The 19,842-nt window shown below is 31.8% G+C and overlaps 1 pseudogene; it reads right to left on the bottom strand.

The window, feature by feature from the left end:
- Window positions 1-8,496: 8,496 nt before the first annotated feature.
- Window positions 8,497-14,338, bottom strand: LOC139894351 (sodium/calcium exchanger NCL2-like; annotated as a pseudogene).
- Between the last annotated feature and the right edge of the window lie 5,504 nt (window positions 14,339-19,842).

Consider the following 19,842-nt stretch of genomic DNA (forward strand, 5'->3'; position numbering starts at 1 on the left):
ATAAGTATTTTTAGAAAAATAATCATTTAAGGTTGTTTAAATAAAGGAAAATGTTTGACGAGTTTATTAATTTTTTTATGTAAAGATAGATTGCCTTTTAAGAATAAATGCAACGTTTGTAAAATGTATCATATAGAGGTCAAGTACCTCGCGATGTTATCAACTGTTGTAATTCGTTTGTAATCAATATGGACATCGTCCGGATGATTAGTTTCGGATCCTTTCAGTTGGTATCAGAGCGTTGGTCTTAGCGAACCAGGCCTTGCATTAGTGTGTCTAACTAGTAGTTGTTAGGATACATTAAGTGAGTCTGGACTTTGACCGTGTCTGCCTGTCAAAAGTTTTGCTTATCAATCCTAGTCGGAAATCATCTGCTTATCATTCTTAGGGAACTGCCTGCTTATCATTCTTAAGTCTAGACACGTCTTACTTCATTTAGTGCATCGATAGTGTATAGACAAAATTCATATCCTAGCGTATCTGTTACGATAGACATTGCCTGACGTATTTCAAAGATTCTCCGTAATTCATGGGATTTTGATATTATATATACATATGTAAATTATGTATTGAAGAGTACCAAACCCAACTCCTATAATCTATTCCAAACCAAAAATTCATTTCTCCGACCATACAAGATGGATTCTTCATCCAGCTCAAATTCCTCCGACTTCGATAGCTTCGCCGATATGGATTTCCATTCGAGCTCCGAGAACAGCGTTACCGGAATGGATCAACCAATTTCCCATCATCTATTCTGGATGAAGTGGGGATGGGTTCGTAATATACTAAATTTCTGGAGGCAAGAAGAAGGTGATCCATTCCATCCACCAAATTGTCCTCTTAACGATGAACCTGAAGCACTTACCGGCGAACCTATTCGAAACACCATTTTCTCGCTCATTTCTAGAGTATCTCGTCATGATTACATACTATCCCATATTTCAAATCTTGTTCATTCGCTCGTTCCAACCGTCAATCATCCCGGTATAATAGAAGAAGTCAACGAACTCCGTGCTCGGGTAGTGGTTTTGGAGAATATGGTGCGAAGGTTACAAACATCAACAGCAGCACCAGCAGCATAATCCGTACTACCATCGTCAACGCCGACAGTACCTTTATCACCCCAATCACAACCGCGCCTTAAATCTCAACATCACAATCTGTATCTCGAATATCAACATCACACGACTCAATATCTGTACTTCGAGTATGATCTTCGTTCTATATATCGTTCTACATCGATTATCTTCGCTTTACGTATCGTATGACGATTATGTAATTTCTAAAGTCTTAGAGATTATGTAATCTAGAATTAACGATAAATCAAATGAGTTTAATATCTTATTGACTCATTAAATCTATGATTATCTCTGAAGAAAATATATATGCAAGTATATTTTCGTAAAGATAGTAATTAAAAATTCCTTCGTACAAACTATTAATGATGAAAATATTTTAACGGGTGGGTAGTACCCGAGGAATATTTAGAATTCACATTAATAAGTTATATTGTACATTATTGAATCTGATTCAACGGTTATCTATTATCTAACTTACAACCACCGATATTCGTATCCGCTCACCCCAGAATAACCATTTTCAATCAAATTTCATATTCGGATTTTGACCTACCAGAATCCAACAAGTGGCATAAAGAAGAAAACATTGGACAATTAAAATGAATTAAAATGTTGATTGTAACATATGAAACTAAACAATTCTTCAAGTTTGCCACTTGATTTTATCTTAAACCTCATTTGTATCTTGACGATTACAATTCGCATTCATAACTTTTCATGATTCTTGAAAACATCTCGATCGAGAAGTTGAACCAGCCGCACCTCGTCTACGGAAGATAGATTTATGCATACAATTATGCACCTGAAAATTTTCGAACTCGAAGTTATAGTTAAAACGTATCCGCATCGAATTCCTTGTCATCCATTAGCAAAAACAATCACGCGATTCCTTTTCAATTAACTAATTTTGTCACAGTTCCACTTCGATATCTCAGTAAGACTACTCTTATTACAATCTCGATATATATATACGTTGTACTTTCGCCATCGTTACCGGAGAACCTTTTATATTCCATCATATTACCATCAGCGTTTAATCATCTAAAAATACAATTCTCCTTAAACCATCTTGGTTTGATAACCAATGACCCAGATCCGATAACTTTGAAAATACTGACAAAGCAGCATGTTGTAGAAGGTCTTAATGACCAAAAGTTGATGATAAAAGAAGGAAGTGTTAGGAACGCTCGATAGAAAATTGGTACTGAAAACCGGATTGAGCAAACCATGAAGGAGACTCTGAACAAGTTACAAGGACTAAACTTGTACATAAAGAATTATGACGATTCTATAGCAAACACCTTGCTTCTGAATCTAAACTCTTACGGGTCAATCTTCATCATCATCCTTCGACATTAGAAATTCCAAGATATTATCATATCTTTCATTATAAATATCCTCAATATTTCTGAAGATATTTTCACCACTATCCTTATCTGAAATCATTTATCTCTCTGTAATATCTGCGTTACAATATAAAGGAAACTGTGTTAGTTTCTAAATCCTTCAAGTTTAAAATAGGAATGTTCTGAAGCAGTGTTGGGAACTGATGCATGAATTAGTATAATATAATGAAACTTGATCAACTTCATTATATTACAGTAAGTCATGTTAAGTTTCTAATGGAATGTGATGATTCACAGTACCGTCATCATGTGCCATGTTACATGGCTTTTACATTCTATCCAATTCCGAAACGTATTAAGAACAAATCATCTTGATAGTTCTATTTTCCTGGATATTCTGGTAATTTGACAAATCAAAATCGTGCCATTACCATTCCTTTCTTAGAGCATTAGCTATGTTCATTCCGAATTTTATACCTACGAATTTCGAACTATTGATCGCTTGACTCAAGGACGAGAAGAAGAAACGAAGGGACAAAGTCCCAAAATAGAAAGTGGGGTATAGATCACAGCAAATAGAAGAGAGTATTAACTATGGATGACAATGATTATGGAAAACAGAAGCAGGAGCATTGAAATATAAGGAAAGATATCAAACCCAATAACCACCCAGAAACTACAAACCGTGTATATCAATACGTATGGCGACGTAGAGACACGGGAGAATTAAAAACATTATAATTCCAAGGAAAGGATAAAAGAGAATAGATTCTTCTGGTGATAGATGAAAAAGAAGAATGAAAGATATGAAAGTTAGAAATATAACAAGGGTTAGAATGGGATGGAGCATATTAGCGAATGTCTTAAAGTAGGAACTAAAGAGAAAGAATAGAAGATGTGGGAAGAAAGAAAGGGAAGGAGGTAAATTTATAGTGAAATATTCGACAAAGAAATCAAAACAGATTGCCGCGTTAAATCAAAGAAGATCCTGATCGCCGCAAAACTAAATCTTATTACATAAGATTTTCTTTAAAACCCTTAAATCCCGGAAATCGATCATAATCACGTCATCGGTTACAACAATTCTATATTTACTCATTTCACTCTTTTGTGATAGCTTCGCTCGTGCGTCTCACATAACCAAATCGTTTTATCTAAATCTTTCAATAATGATAAAATTTCATTATTACCTCATATTTGTCATGAAAACATTCCTATTGTTATTTATGACAACCTCTACCAAATTTCGGGACGAAATTTCTTTAACGGGTGGGTACTGTAACGACCCGGATTTTTCCGATCGTTTTACACTTATAAGATTAATATTTATATAAATTAAAACTTACCAACATGATAAGCAATCTAAATTGTTGAGATTTATGATTTTGAAAAGAGTTTTACATAACGTTTAACCGTCTAGTTTGACCGATGATATCACGAACTATACAATATATGTTAATTATACGTTTGTGTATATATATGTATATATACATATTTAACATGATTTAAGGATGTTTAAATATCTCATTTTGTATTAATAACAATAAGTTATAAGTATATTTTGAAACTACTAACTTAAGCTTTCAAAACGATAACTATACGTAACGTTATTTGACATAAATACTTACGACCTATAATGTTTATACATATATCGTATATATAATGTATTTAATCACTTTTAAAGACTTAAATACATAAAACAATATAAGTATATTCACAAAAGATAGCTATATTTGAATCCTCATTCCATTTTTCACAAGATTTCTATACGTATATCTAGAGTATATGTACTCGTATCATACCTAGCTTCTATACGTATTTACTATTGGTATATACACATCAAATCACCACCAACCAGCCCTTGTTCATGCCTTATGTATAAGGTAACTACTTTTGTTATTTAGTATGACAATTTCACATGATTAAAAGATCTTTTCACAAAATTACAAATTTATACACCTTTTACACCACCATAAATACATGCATCCATTTTCAATTTTTGGAACATCATTTCTCTAGCTAAACACATACACTTACTAGCCTCATGTCTCTCTAAGAACTCCAGCAAAAATCCTCTCAAGAATCACCTTAAACACCACCATAAAAAGATCAACAAAAACACTACAAAAATACAACTTTCAATTCAAGTTTATGTCTTAAATTGCTTCCAATCTTTCATCCACTTCCATCACCCTTTTGATTCTAGCTTCTTACTCCTCTTTTACAGCAACCTTGTCCAAGGAACTTGAGGTAGTATCTATGTTCATAACCTTATTCGATTCATATATATATAGCTATCTTATTTTGTGGTATAAAAGTTTAACAACAAGAACATAGTTTGAATGTTTTCAAACTTGTTTGCAAACTAAATAGATCCTTCTAACTTAACTTTTAAAATACTTCAAGACCTGTAATATAACTTAAATATATGCTAATTTAACAAGGTATAATTTGTTTTTTCAAAGAATATCTTAAAAACTGTTTTTACGACGTCGGAGTGCCACCGGGGACTGTTTTGGGTTGGATAATTAAAAACTATCTTAAACTTTGAGTTGGAGGTTTATGTTCTGGAAAAATGATTTTTACTATGAATATGATAACACATAAAAATTTCATGATTTAATTCAAAGTATAAGTATTTTTAGAAAAATAATCATTTAAGGTTGTTTAAATAAAGGAAAATGTTTGACGAGTTTATTAATTTTTTTATGTAAAGATAGATTGCCTTTTAAGAATAAATGCAACGTTTGTAAAATGTATCATATAGAGGTCAAGTACCTCGCGATGTTATCAACTGTTGTAATTCGTTTGTAATCAATATGGACATCGTCCGGATGATTAGTTTCGGATCCTTTCAGTCTCGATGACCACAACCCAACCAAATCGAACCATTCTACTCCAAAACCTTGTTATTGTACTGTTACGCGAAATCCATTTAGCCACCCCTTCCACCATCACCGGAGCACCACCACCTAGCACCACCTTCTTCTTCTTCGTTGAAACCACAAACTATCGAGCCTTCATCTTCTGTTTTCACTATTGATGTGTGATAAGACAGCCATCGACCACTTTCATCACCTACATCAAATCGAAAACAATTTTTCTGTTTAATCAAGCCAAAAACAAAACCATGAAACCCACAACATAGGACCGTTGCTTCATTGAACCTACAACTTCATATCGTCGCTGCAATGATTTTTCTATCGAGCAGTCCCAATCAAACATATCTTACTTGCTGAACAAAATAATGGTATTCGAAATACAAAACCACTTGTCATATGGTTGAAGGTGATTTTTTTTTTTTTTGTTAATGTACATGGGTTGCAACCGACACCCACTATCTTCCATTTAATAATAAAGTCTATAATGATATAATACTATAAATAAGACAATAAAGGCTGCTATATAAAACTGTCGATGGAATCCAGCTGTTGTTTCTGTTTTCTTTTCGAGGCCGTCTCCCCACAGAACTCACAAAAGAGATTCCACAATTTTAATTGGGTTTTGCAAATCACTTGGGTCGTATTTTTCTGTTTGTTGGGCCTGGGAACTTCCTATGGGCCGAAAGAGATGCTGATACGTGATGATCATGTTGATGTTGGGTGAAAAAGGAAATGAAACCGAAACAGAAGTACATAAAAAAAATAAAGAATATATTACAGAAAAACAGAATAGATTGGTTGGTTAAGGCGTGTTTTGTGTATTCGAAAAACAGAATATTATTATTAATATTATTATTAGCGACTAATATATGTATTACCATTATTATTATGTAAACGTAAGTACTATGACTAATATTATTATCATTTTGTTATTAAGTAACACCATTAAGTATTAATAACGTTATTATTAGTATTAGTATCATTTTAGACTTATTAGTATTAACAAGAGTATTATTATTAAGTTTATCATTAGTAATAAGATGATTATTAAATATTAAGTGTTATTATCAAAATGATTATTTTCATTATCATAAATACTAAATTTTTCATTTTATTAAAAACTACTGTTATTATCATTATTATAAGATTATCATTAAAACTATCATTAATATTATTATTAATAAAATCATTAATATTATTATTATTATTAACACTAGTATTATCATTATCATTATTTTAATCACACCTAATATTATTTTAGTATTAATATAATTAATATTTTAACAAACAAATGAAATATATACATATAAAATATTTGATATATATAACATAACAAAAGTTATATTTTTATATAGTAATAATGAAATATATAAATTAATAATATAAAAATTATATCACTAATAATAATATATATATTTGTTATATTACAAGTATATGTTTTAATATATATATACGAATGATATAGGTTCGTGAATCCGAGGCCAACCCTGCATTGTTTAGTATCGTCGTATGAATATTTTTACTACGAAATATTTGATAGTGAGTTTCATTTGCTCCCTTTTTAAATGCTTTTGCAATATATATTTTTGGGACTGAGAATACATGCGCTGCTTTTATAAATGTTTTACGAAATAGACACAAGTAATCGAAACTACATTATATGGTTGAATGATCGAAATCGAATATGCCCCTTTTAGTCTGGTAATCTAAGAATTAGGGAACAGACACCCTAATTGACGCGAATCCTAAAGATAGATCTATGGGCACTAACAAGCCCCATTCAGAGAATTTTAACTGCTTTAGTACTTCGAAATTATCATGTCCGAAGGGAGTCCCGGAATGATGGGATATTCTATATGCATCTTGTTAATGTCGATTACCAGGTGTTCAATCCATATGAATAATTTTTGTCTCTATGTATGGGATGTATATTAATGAGAAATGGAAATGAAAATCTTGTGGTCTATTAAAATTATGGAAATGATCGATTATGATAAACTAATGAACTCATCAACCTTTTGGTTGACACTTTAAAGCATGTTTATTCTCAGGTATGAAAGAAATCTTCCGCTGTACATTTGCTCATTTTAGAGATATTACTTGGAGTCATTCATGACATATTTCAAAAGACGTTGCATTCAAGTCGTTGAGTTCATCAAGATTATTATTAAGTCAATTATAGATTGAATATATTCTAAAATGGTATGCATGCCTGTCTTCGATGTGATGAAAGTTTGTCTTTTAAAAACGAATGCAATGTTTGTAAAACATATCATATAGAGGTCAAGTACCTCGCGATGTAACCAAATGTAATGTATTCATCCAGATGGATTAGGACGGGTGACTACAAAAATACTCAATTCTTTGAAACCCTAATAATCAAATGAAAACAATTCAATAAACTAAACCAACTCAAACATGGTGGTACTTTCCATTTACATGTATTGTAACAAAGAACTCAAAACCCATTTATAAGTACTGTAAACCCATTTACAACACTTAAAACCTAGAATATAAATTAAAACATGTTCTTGCCGGCCATGTATTATTGCCTCGGCTTTCATATCCATAAACAATCAAAACAGAAACAACTGAAGTCATGTAACCATAGCAATCTCGAGATTGGTTTCTTAGCAACCGGAGCAATTCGAAAGCCATTTCGATCGGAAGTTTCACTGCACGTTTCAGGACAATGGTAAAAACTCCGACGACATTGATTTCACCATCTCCTGCCAAGTCGACAGTATCTCCGTCCAAGATCTGGGTTTCGATATCGTTTTAGATCTGGTTTTCGATTTCATTTCAAGTCTGTTTGAATATAACCACCACCATTTCAAATCCGTTTGAATATAACCAAATATAACCAACGCCACGTTTTGTTTATATTTTGGGTTTATGTCGATTAGTTATGTGTTGATATTGTGTAACATTTCTGACGCTATATAAATTAAATGTATTTTGTAATATTTCTTACGCATGAGTATGGCGCATTTGACCGTTTTCAAATCTAGCAAGATTTGAATCTGACACCTCTTGTACTCTTAGTGAAGTTTGAAATGTGACACAAAAGTGACTGAATTATATATCAATCTAAACATTATTGTTACCCTACTACACTACATACAATGCTAACAGAGCATATATGGTTTTTATTTATACTATTCTATTAAAGTCTACAATGGATAAATATGTTTTATGCATATTCTAGTTCAAGTTTCAAGCAGATCTAAACGTGTCGTCAACAAAGTAAACTACTACCAAAGAGAGTGGATAAAGAGGGAATGCGATTAGCAATGTCCAGTTTGGAAACTTTGATCTAAAACTCGCGAGAAGTCCCATTATGATGCATACGATGACTACAACCAGAACCTCGGCCGAAAAATGCCATGTCAAACCACGAAAGTATATAACCGATACGAGAACTATAAAACCCTGGATGTTGTTCATGAACACTTTGTGGTATATCTGCATTTTAACAAACTTGAATCTGTTAGCTAGTAATACTTGTGTACAACTACGCGTAAAAGATATAATCAAATCAGAGGTGACCATTTTAAGTGATACAGTTTTCCATGTTCGCGTTACTGTAGTGGCGAACCATACAGGTGGCATGGGTGGGCCAAGGCCCTCCCAAAAGATTGGGTTGTTACCATAGATTTTATATAGTAGGGGTTAAATATATATATATATATATATATATATATATATATATATATATATATATATATATATATATATATATATATATATATATATATATATATATATATATATATATATTCTATTTATGGGCTCTTCTAATAATTTAGGAAAAAAATTATATACTCCGTAGAAGTTTATGCACCCTTCTATTCATGTACATGAGTGAACTCGGTCGTGTATAATTTTTTGAAACGATTTAGCCCTGCTAGTAATTTCATTCAAGATCCGCCACCGGTAACTGAGATGTTGAAATTTTTTTTTTTACTCTGTTGTATGTTGTGTAACCGGATTATTGTTACCTGCAGGCCAACTCAACCCACCAGTTAAGTATATATGAATATGAATGCATTATAAAGTGCGGGATAAACCTCAGAGAAAGTTAAGGATGTTGTTTGATGTCTCTTCTGACTTGCAGCTCTAATAGCTGCAATAGTTGTTCTAGCGTTTGTAGCCAACGGAACTAAAATGAACGAAACATAAAAAGTCTCTATCCGTACAGATTCTGAAAATTGTCGAACACTTTCCACCAGTGGCTCAGCCAAGACTGTTAGCATAAAGATGCCGACTATCAATAGTGCTATTGCCTTAAACTTTTCTTCTGCTTTCGCTTTTGCCTTAGCACGTTGGTACCTATCTGTTTCCTACACAATTTTTTTATTAAGAAAAATAACTGAATCTTAATACATCGATCAGTAGAACAAAGAAGCATTATTGAATTTGTGATTATAATATGTCATACTTGGTTATTGTCATGTGACTGCTTTTGCTGGTTACGTGAAGCTACAAGATCGATCTCTTTTAGCCATTTTGTAACCCCAGATTTAAATTCTTTTTTATCAATGCCTCCATCTTCATCCATGTCTAAATGTCTCATTATGATATCTGCTTCCTCCTCATCCATTAATATCTCGTCATAGTTAACTTCCATAATGAACTTTTTCAGTTCAGTCAGTGTAATAGATCCATTGTGGTCGGAATCAATCTGTTCAAAGAAACTATAAAATTAACACCAAGTTAGAACCCATGGATATATATATATATATATATATATATATATATATATATATATATATATATATATATATATATATATATATATATATATATATATATATATATATTGGAAAGATCCACTGCTAAACAAAATAATATATATATATATATATATATATATATATATATATATATATATATATATATATATATATATATATATATATACATATATATATATATATATATACATATATGTATATATATATATACATATATATATATATATATATATATTGGAAAGATCCACTGCTAAACAACATTTTAGGAATAAGGAGATAAGCAAATTTTGTATTTTTATATCTTTAAAATTATAGTTCAAATTTAAAAATAAAAAAAGTTCTGGAATTAATATTCATTGTGATTATTCAGAAAAATTAAAATTTATTTTAACCAGCTCGTTATCATATAGAGTGGCAAAGTTTAAAATTTTTGTTGAGAGGCGAATATAACATAGTTTATCAAAGAAATCAAATGATTATTATGTAGAATATAAATATTTGGTTCGTTAGAAGACATATATATATATATATATATATATATATATATATATATATATATATATATATATATATATATATATATATATATATATATATATATATATATATATATATATAAACAGTGAATAGCTATATGGTAATATGAAACATATATTTAAGTTTGATAAACTTATTCAACTACTTAGTATCTTTATATAAAAATATTGAAAATATAATCAATGAGATCAATAAAAAATAAACTATGTATAAAACTATAACAATCCGTATTAAAGAGATATGACCAAAATGGTGAGAACTCGCAAATTTTATGAGCCTTTAACATTTTAGTCATATCTTTTTCCATACAAATCCGATTTAATTAATTCAAAAGTTTAAATTCTCGTAACTCAAATGGCTACAAATCTCATTGCTTGTCCAAACATTTGGAGGGGTGGGCGCCCCTTCATGCCCCTAGTAAACTTCGTCATTGATCATACATCTGATGTATGTTAACAATAACATACATACATTTAATGTATGTTAACCTTCTGTAAAAAATAATATTTTTTTCTGAATCCAAACTATAAATAGTAACCTCAAAAAAAAAAAAAATCTTAACTCTAATTTTAAAGATATAAAAAAACAATTTTGTTTATTTCTTATACCCTAAAGAATGCTTATCCATTTATCTTTTCCCATATATATATATATATATATATATATATATATATATATATATATATATATATATATATATATATATATATATATATATATATATATATATATATATATATATATATATATCCATTGATCTTATCCATTGCATACAAAAGTAGTTCTATTTCACCTATATATTGCAGATATATCTCGTGTTCCATCTTCTTAAGTAATTTCTGCTTAGAAGCCCGTTCCATCATTTTGGATAATAATTCTAATAATTTATTTTTGTCATCACGTAACAATTCTGCAAGCTAACAAACTCACACAAAAAATAATCATATATTGGAATAATTAGTGAAGATTGAAAGCCTATTTTTTTGGATATCAGTTTGGGATCATCCAGGGGGACTTAACCACCCACGCGTTCATCTCTCGTAGTTGCATGACCCTCCCTCAACTGCTGCCCTTGATGAAACCCGGACCAATCCGAGGGCAAGGCTGGTAAAACCCCCTCCCCGCTACGCCCGCACTAAGACAAAGACGACTTGGGTGAATACTTCAAGGCAGGAATAACATTGCATTTTTTATTGTATTTTTTGTTTCTTTCTGTATTGAGGGATAACTAACATAAAAACTCAACCCACAAATGAAAATAGTATTGTAGTATACTAATGATGTTAGTTCTTTCAATTGGTAATGTGGATAAGTCGTAGATTAATCAGTGTTTCTTTGCAACCGCATAAATGAGCATTACGTTAGCAATTTTTAAAATGTCATTACTTAATATGGAAAATCATATTTTCATAACTTAAAGTTATTTAGACATGTTTTTTACACTGCCTGTTTATGTTTTTTTTCTTATTATGTTCGGTTGTCGTGTAGTGACAAATTATTATTTGTTTTAATTGCTGAATAACTGAAATTGCCAAACCCTTAATAATAATTTGTGAAAGGTCATGCCCTACATTAAAAAATTCACACTCGTTTGATTTTTTATTAACACATGTCTTGTTTAATAAGTTAAAACAAACACCCATTAATGACTTCTTCTTATTAAGTTCCATACTATTAAGTTCATTAAGTCGGAAACAACCATGACCAAAGTAAAAAGTAAACTTAAATGACCATTAATTTAAGTTATATATTCATTAACAACCATGACCAAAGTAAAAAGTAAACTTAAATGACCATTAATTTAAGTTATATATTCATTCATTATAAGTCCAAAGTAAAAGTAAACAAGGCCTAACCTGACTGTATTTCGTCCCTGTTTTATCCAACGAGTATGGATCATCCATCAACTGTCTTGTGACATCAAGCCAATTTTGAAAAATATCATAGAATTCTAGTCCAGTCATTGTTTTTTCAACGTTTCCCTCAGGATTTTTCATCATTTTTTTCATCCCTTTTTTCCTTTGCATGAGATGTTTTTCCCTATCCAACATAAGTGATTGCACTTGATAAAAAGGTACTTGCATTTCCACTTTTCTTTCAACTTCTGCATACTCTAGTCTTCTTTTCTGAATTCGAGGATCAAAAAGCTGCCAATAGATGATGCCAAAGAAAGCTAAGTCAAGAAAGAAGAATATGACATACTTTTTAGAGCCTTATTGTAAAGGATCTGATATGAATGTATACCTGATAGAAGAAGTACGCAAGTAAGCAAATGACAGAAACACAGAGAGATGCAAGAACAACGTTGTTGTATACTTGACTAGAATATGATATACCAAATACACTCGGTAATAAGATGACTACTAGAGGTATCAGTGAAAATAACATAATTTTGGCATGATACTTGGTTTCCCCATCTGTATAGACACCAGAACCTGTAAAAATACATAGATATTATGTTTTCAAAATGAGTAGTTTTGAGGTTGATAATGATCATATAGAAATGTAAAAACACAAACCGGTCAGTATTTGCATTCCTGTGTTTTTTGGTTTAGAACCAGGTTTTACGTAGAACTTTGTTCGGCCACATATAAAGCATACTCCCCATAAAACTGTGAGAAGTAATATTGAGGATCCAGCTAGCAACCCAACACCCGTTACGACATAATCTTGAGCTTTTTCTTTACTCGAAAGTCCAGATGCTACAATCAACAATATAAATGTGAGGAATGGAGGTTTTTTCCCCACAACCACCATGGATACTACATGGAGACAAAAGAGGGATGGCCCCAGTGGCGAGTGTAGTATATAAGGAGTGAGGTCTTATGAAACCACTAGTGCAATTTTTTTATAGAATGTATACTTAAAATTGTGTATGACACCACTAAATTTAAGGATAAGATTATATATTTTAAAAATCTATAGTTTTTTTTAGCTAAATAATCACTAAAGTGCTCTTAAATTATAATTAGCTGCAAAAAATTTTCGAGGACCTCACTGAATTTTCATTCTGAATTCACCGCTTGTATGGCCGCCAAACATTCGGGTCACTAGTATCGACAAGGAAAAGACCGTAACAGACTAACAGTCAATATTAATACCAGTTATATGAACTAATTACAAGAAAAACATGTCTACAGCTTCAATTCTCTTTTTTATTCAGAAGTATAATCTTGTTTAGTTTGAACTTGACCTCCCTAACACACTATTAAGAAACGCTATACAGTTCCATCATCTCTTATTTGAATTGGGGAAAAACATGTCCTGTTTCAGAAAGAAGATTATGAAATAAGACAAAGTTTCATAATATACTGCGAACATAAGCGCATATACGTACCAAGAAGAATCAAAGAATCGGGAAGCGAATCAAGAAGCTGAAAAACACTTGCACCAAAAAAGTTATTGCCAAGAACACCAAATATCCGCCCATCGCCGCCCGCATATGATTCTCCATGATACAACAAGTATTCATATACCACAATCAGAAACAGATGACCTGGCAGATTGCTTGAACATGGCAAAAATCCGTACATTTGTTCGCATTTCTCTTCAGAAGAATCCATTCGTTTCAGATGTAGAAACGACTGTTCTTCTCGAACACCATCACCAGCACTAACACCATCCGACACCAAATTTGTAGCATGATAGTGCAAATGACGACTAGCTGCGTACCCGTCTAACAAAAAAAGAATGAAAGTAAGATAAAATGCAATTCTTGTAGCTAATTTTCTCATTTTAAAATTGGTAACAGGATTGAATGAACTGTCTTTAGACATACAGCAAAATTTATAGAAGCATAGGTGTGAATTCTAGTAAAACATAAAATTCAAAGTCAACCAGTAATATTCTTATGGTCTTTTCATAAAACATAAAACAATAAAATAAATTTACAACCAAAGATATTAAATTAAAGAAGCATTACCATATTATAATACTGATGTACTATGACATCAATGTGATGGTAGTGTACCGCCAACATTGTCCCAAATCATATTAAATTAAAAATTCCAACCTTTGATGGTACTGCCAACATCAATGCAATTTGAGAAGTCTTGGGGTTTTCTCGACCTTCGATGGTACTGCTAACATCGTCGCGAATTGGGTTTCCTCCTAACGTGTGTGTGAGTGACAATTCGCTATCGATATCACCGATAATTTCACACAAGTGGTAGTAGCTTGTACAAAATCTTTTTTTTTTTTTTTTTACTAAAAACTGTAACTTTATAAAAACACGAGACCTTCATAAAAAAAATAAAGGCTCGGAACAAAGATACACCAATGGCTGAGGGCCCTAAAGAAACACCAAACATCAGAGTCCACGTTCTCATCATCCAGAGTGTCTTTCAATTTACAATTTACAAATAATAACTAAAATACAAATGCTTCACAACCAACAATTTATTACAGTAATTTTTAAAAGATATAGGCAGGTTTATTTGAAACAGAATACGTCATGCATCATACATCATACTTAGTACATCATGTCTTACGTGGACACTTATAAACTGTGGCGAACTTTGAAGTTTTTTTCTTCAAAATAATGAACATTAATTCAAGTGTAAGGCGCTAATAAAATAAAACTTCTTTTATCCTTGCATATTGTTAGGATTTAATGGACCTAAATAAGACGTATGATTTAATCTAATCACACACCCACGGATGACAAACGAATTAGCTACAGCAATAAACGACACAGAGATTTAACATGGTTATATCTCAACTCTAAAACGCGGTAAAGGGTTTAATCCACGGGCGCAAACCAGAGAATTTTTCTTATTATTTATGTGCACACTTTACAGGTTACATTAGGGTTATATTTATAGACAAAACGATAAAAGGAAACTAAATCTTTCGACTTGGCCTGCAAGCTGACGAATGTTTCAGAATGTTCCTTCACTTGCTTCGTTTAAATCTTCAACACTCAACAAATCTCCCATTTTGAAGATCTTGAACGAACCCATACCAGATTACCTGTCTCGACTTCGTTAAACCTACCTATCTATACAGCCAAGAAAGCTTCTTGGGACACGCACATTCTAACCAACAAGTTAGCAGCTTTCGATAAAGAGTACTTTAACTACACTTGCCAAAACGTAATCAACTTTACCTGCCATTTGTGTTAAACACCCACAACAACTCTAGATCACCCGATTATGGAACTCCATTTGAACACCGCCGAGTAAACACCCGGGACACACCGCACTTCCACGCCATGGGAAGGAAGACTTTCGACACTCAAATAGCTGAGTAATAATCTGATATTCGTTGCTAGCTTGGGTCATCTCTCGATTTCTGCGCCACCATTGAAGTGTGCGAAACTTCAATCACAAGATTTTAAACAAGAGACAAAACCGCCTCAACTCATCACTCTAGACACGCCAACCCTGTCACCGACATGTCAATGATCACCCTTATACAGAATTCCCGTTTATCACTGATTTTCCTTCCCAGCAATCAGAAAATCTGACAAACGCCCTTGTAGACTATTCATCAAGGCTCCAATGAGAACGCAATCACAACCTCGAAATCTACACTTTCAACTTTCCGCTTTCACGCTGATATACTGATCCTTATAGCTATGAATTTCACGAACCCATCTTCTCAATCTCAAGCACGCTCCCACTGTACGAGTAAGAAAAAATAAACCGCTGCTACCCGAGAAGAATCTGTTTCGTACAACCTGATCAGTTGCAAATTTCTTTGCCATTGGAGAGTAAAACAAGTACCCGAGTATCTAGTCGGAATCGACGCACTAACACTGTGAAAATCAGATAAACATATCACACAACCATCTCTACAACTCCCACTAGTCGTCCAACCCCACTTACCCGATACTTCCGTCAGTTCCCAAACTCACTCCGAGTTCCCGACACTCTCAACTATATCTTGAAAGCTTCAAGTTCCAGGACTTACAAGATTATCCAATGCATCAATCACCTAAGAACTCCTAATTGGTAACCCCAAAGGAAAAAGCTCGTTTGTTGAACCAAACATCACCCAAAAACCTGAGCACTGGTCGAACGCGTTCTATCCGACACCCTTCGTCAAACAATCTCCTTAGTAATGTAGTGACCCGAACTTTTCCATGTTTATATATATTAATCGAGATTGATATTTACATGATTAAATGTTTCCAACATGTTAAGCAATCAAACTTGTTAAGACTTGATTAACTGAAATATGTTTCATATAGACAATTGACCACCCAAGTTGATCGGTGATTCACGAACGTTAAAACTTGTAAAAACTATATGATGACATATATATGGATATATATATATATAGTTAACATGATACTATGATAAGAAAACATATCATAAAGTATATTAACAATGAACTACATATGTAAAAACAAGACTACTAACTTAATGATTTTTAAACGAGACATATATGTAACGATTATCGTTGTAAAGACATTTAATGTATATATATCATATTAAGAGATATTCATACATGATAATATCATGATAATATAATAATTTAAAATCTCATTTGATATTATAAACATTGGGTTAACAACATTTAACAAGATCGTTAACCTAAAGGTTTCAAAACAACACTTACATGTAACGACTAACGATGACTTAACGACTCAGTTAAAATGTATATACATGTAGTGTTTTAATATGTATTTATACACTTTTGAAAGACTTCAATACACTTATCAAAATACTTCTACTTAACAAAAATGCTTACAATTACATCCTCGTTCAGTTTCATCAACAATTCTACTCGTATGCACCCGTATTCGTACTCGTACAATACACAGCTTTTAGATGTATGTACTATTGGTATATACACTCCAATGATCAGCTCTTAGCAGCCCATGTGAGTCACCTAACACATGTGGGAACCATCATTTGGCAACTAGCATGAAATATCTCATAAAATTACAAAAATATGTGTAATCATTCATGACTTATTTACATGAAAACAAAATTACATATCCTTTATATCTAATCCATACACCAACGACCAAAAACACCTACAAACACTTTCATTCTTCAATTTTCTTCATCTAATTGATCTCTCTCAAGTTCTATCTTCAAGTTCTAAGTGTTCTTCATAAATTCCAAAAGTTCTAGTTTCATAAAATCAAGAATACTTTCAAGTTTGCTAGCTCACTTCCAATCTTGTAAGGTGATCATCCAACCTCAAGAAATCTTTGTTTCTTACAGTAGGTTATCATTCTAATACAAGGTAATAATCATATTCAAACTTTGGTTCAATTTGTATAACTATAACAATCTTATTTCAAGTGATGATCTTACTTGAACTTGTTTTCGTGTCATGATTCTACTTCAAGAACTTCGAGCCATCCAAGGATCCATTGAAGCTAGATCCATTTTTCTCTTTTATAGTAGGTTTATCCAAGGAACTTAAGGTAGTAATGATGTTCATAACATCATTCGATTCATACATATAAAGCTATCTTATTCGAAGGTTTAAACTTGTAATCACTAGACACATAGTTTAGTTAATTCTAAACTTGTTCGCAAACAAAAGTTAATCCTTCTAACTTGACTTTTAAAATCAACTAAACACATGTTATATATCTATATGATATGCTAACTTAATGATTTAAAACCTGGAAACACGAAAAACACCGTAAAACCGGATTTACGCCGTCGTAGTAACACCGCGGGCTGTTTTGGGTTAGTTAATTAAAAACTATGATAAACTTTGATTTAAAAGTTGTTATTCTGAGAAAATGATTTTTATTATGAACATGAAACTATATCCAAAAATTATGGTTAAACTCAAAGTGGAAGTATGTTTTCTAAAATGGCCATCTAGACGTCGTTCTTTCGACTGAAATGACTACCTTTACAAAAACGACTTGTAACTTATTTTTCCGACTATAAACCTATACTTTTTCTGTTTAGATTCATAAAATAGAGTTCAATATGAAACTATAGCAATTTGATTCACTCAAAACGGATTTAAAATGAAGAAGTTATGGGTAAAACAAGATTGGATAATTTTTCTCATTTTAGCTACGTGAAAATTGGTAACAAATCTATTCCAACCATAACTTAATCAACTTGTATTGTATATTATGTAATCTTGAGATACCATAGACACGTATACAATGTTTCGACCTATCATGTCGACACATCTATATATATTTCGGAACAACCATAGACACTCTATATGTGAATGTTGGAGTTAGCTATACAGGGTTGAGGTTGATTCCAAAATATATATAGTTTGAGTTGTGATCAATACTGAGATACGTATACACTTGGTCGTGGATTGATTCAAGATAATATTTATCGATTTATTTCTGTACATCTAACTGTGGACAACTAGTTATAGGTTACTAACGAGGACAGCTGACTTAATAAACTTAAAACATCAAAATATATTAAAAGTGTTGTAAATATATTTTGAACATACTTTAATATATATGTATATATTGTTATAGGTTCGTGAATCAACAGTGGCCAAGTCTTACTTCCCGACGAAGTAAAAATCTGTGAAAGTGAGTTATAGTCCCACTTTTAAAATCTAATAATTTTGGGATGAGAATACATGCAGGTTTTATAAATGATTTACAAAATAGACACAAGTACGTGAAACTACATTCTATGGTTGAATTATCGAAATCGAATATGCCCCTTTTTATTAAGTCTGGTAATCTAAGAATTAGGGAACAGACACCCTAATTGACGCGAATCCTAAAGATAGATCTATTGGGCCTAACAAACCCCATCCAAAGTACCGAATGCTTTAGTACTTCGAAATTTATATCATATCCGAAGGGTGTCCCGGAATGATGGGGATATTCTTATATATGCATCTTGTTATTGTCGGTTACCAGGTGTTCACCATATGAATGATTTTTATCTCTATGTATGGGATGTGTATTGAAATATGAAATCTTGTGGTCTATTATTATGATTTGATATATATAGGTTAAACCTATAACTCACCAACATTTTTGTTGACGTTTTAAGCATGTTTATTCTCAGGTGATTATTAAGAGCTTCCGCTGTCGCATACTTAAATAAGGACGAGATTTGGAGTCCATGCTTGTATGATATTGTGTAAAAACTGCATTCAAGAAACTTATTTTGTTGTAACATATTTGTATTGTAAACCATTATGTAATGGTCGTGTGTAAACAGGATATTTTAGATTATCATTATTTGATAATCTACGTAAAGTTTTTTAAAACCTTTATCTATGAAATAAAGGTTATGGTTTGTTTTAAAAATGAATGCAGTCTTTGAAA

This window comes from Rutidosis leptorrhynchoides, chromosome 2 (genome assembly GCF_046630445.1).
Source record: "Rutidosis leptorrhynchoides isolate AG116_Rl617_1_P2 chromosome 2, CSIRO_AGI_Rlap_v1, whole genome shotgun sequence".
NCBI lineage: Eukaryota > Viridiplantae > Streptophyta > Magnoliopsida > Asterales > Asteraceae > Rutidosis > Rutidosis leptorrhynchoides.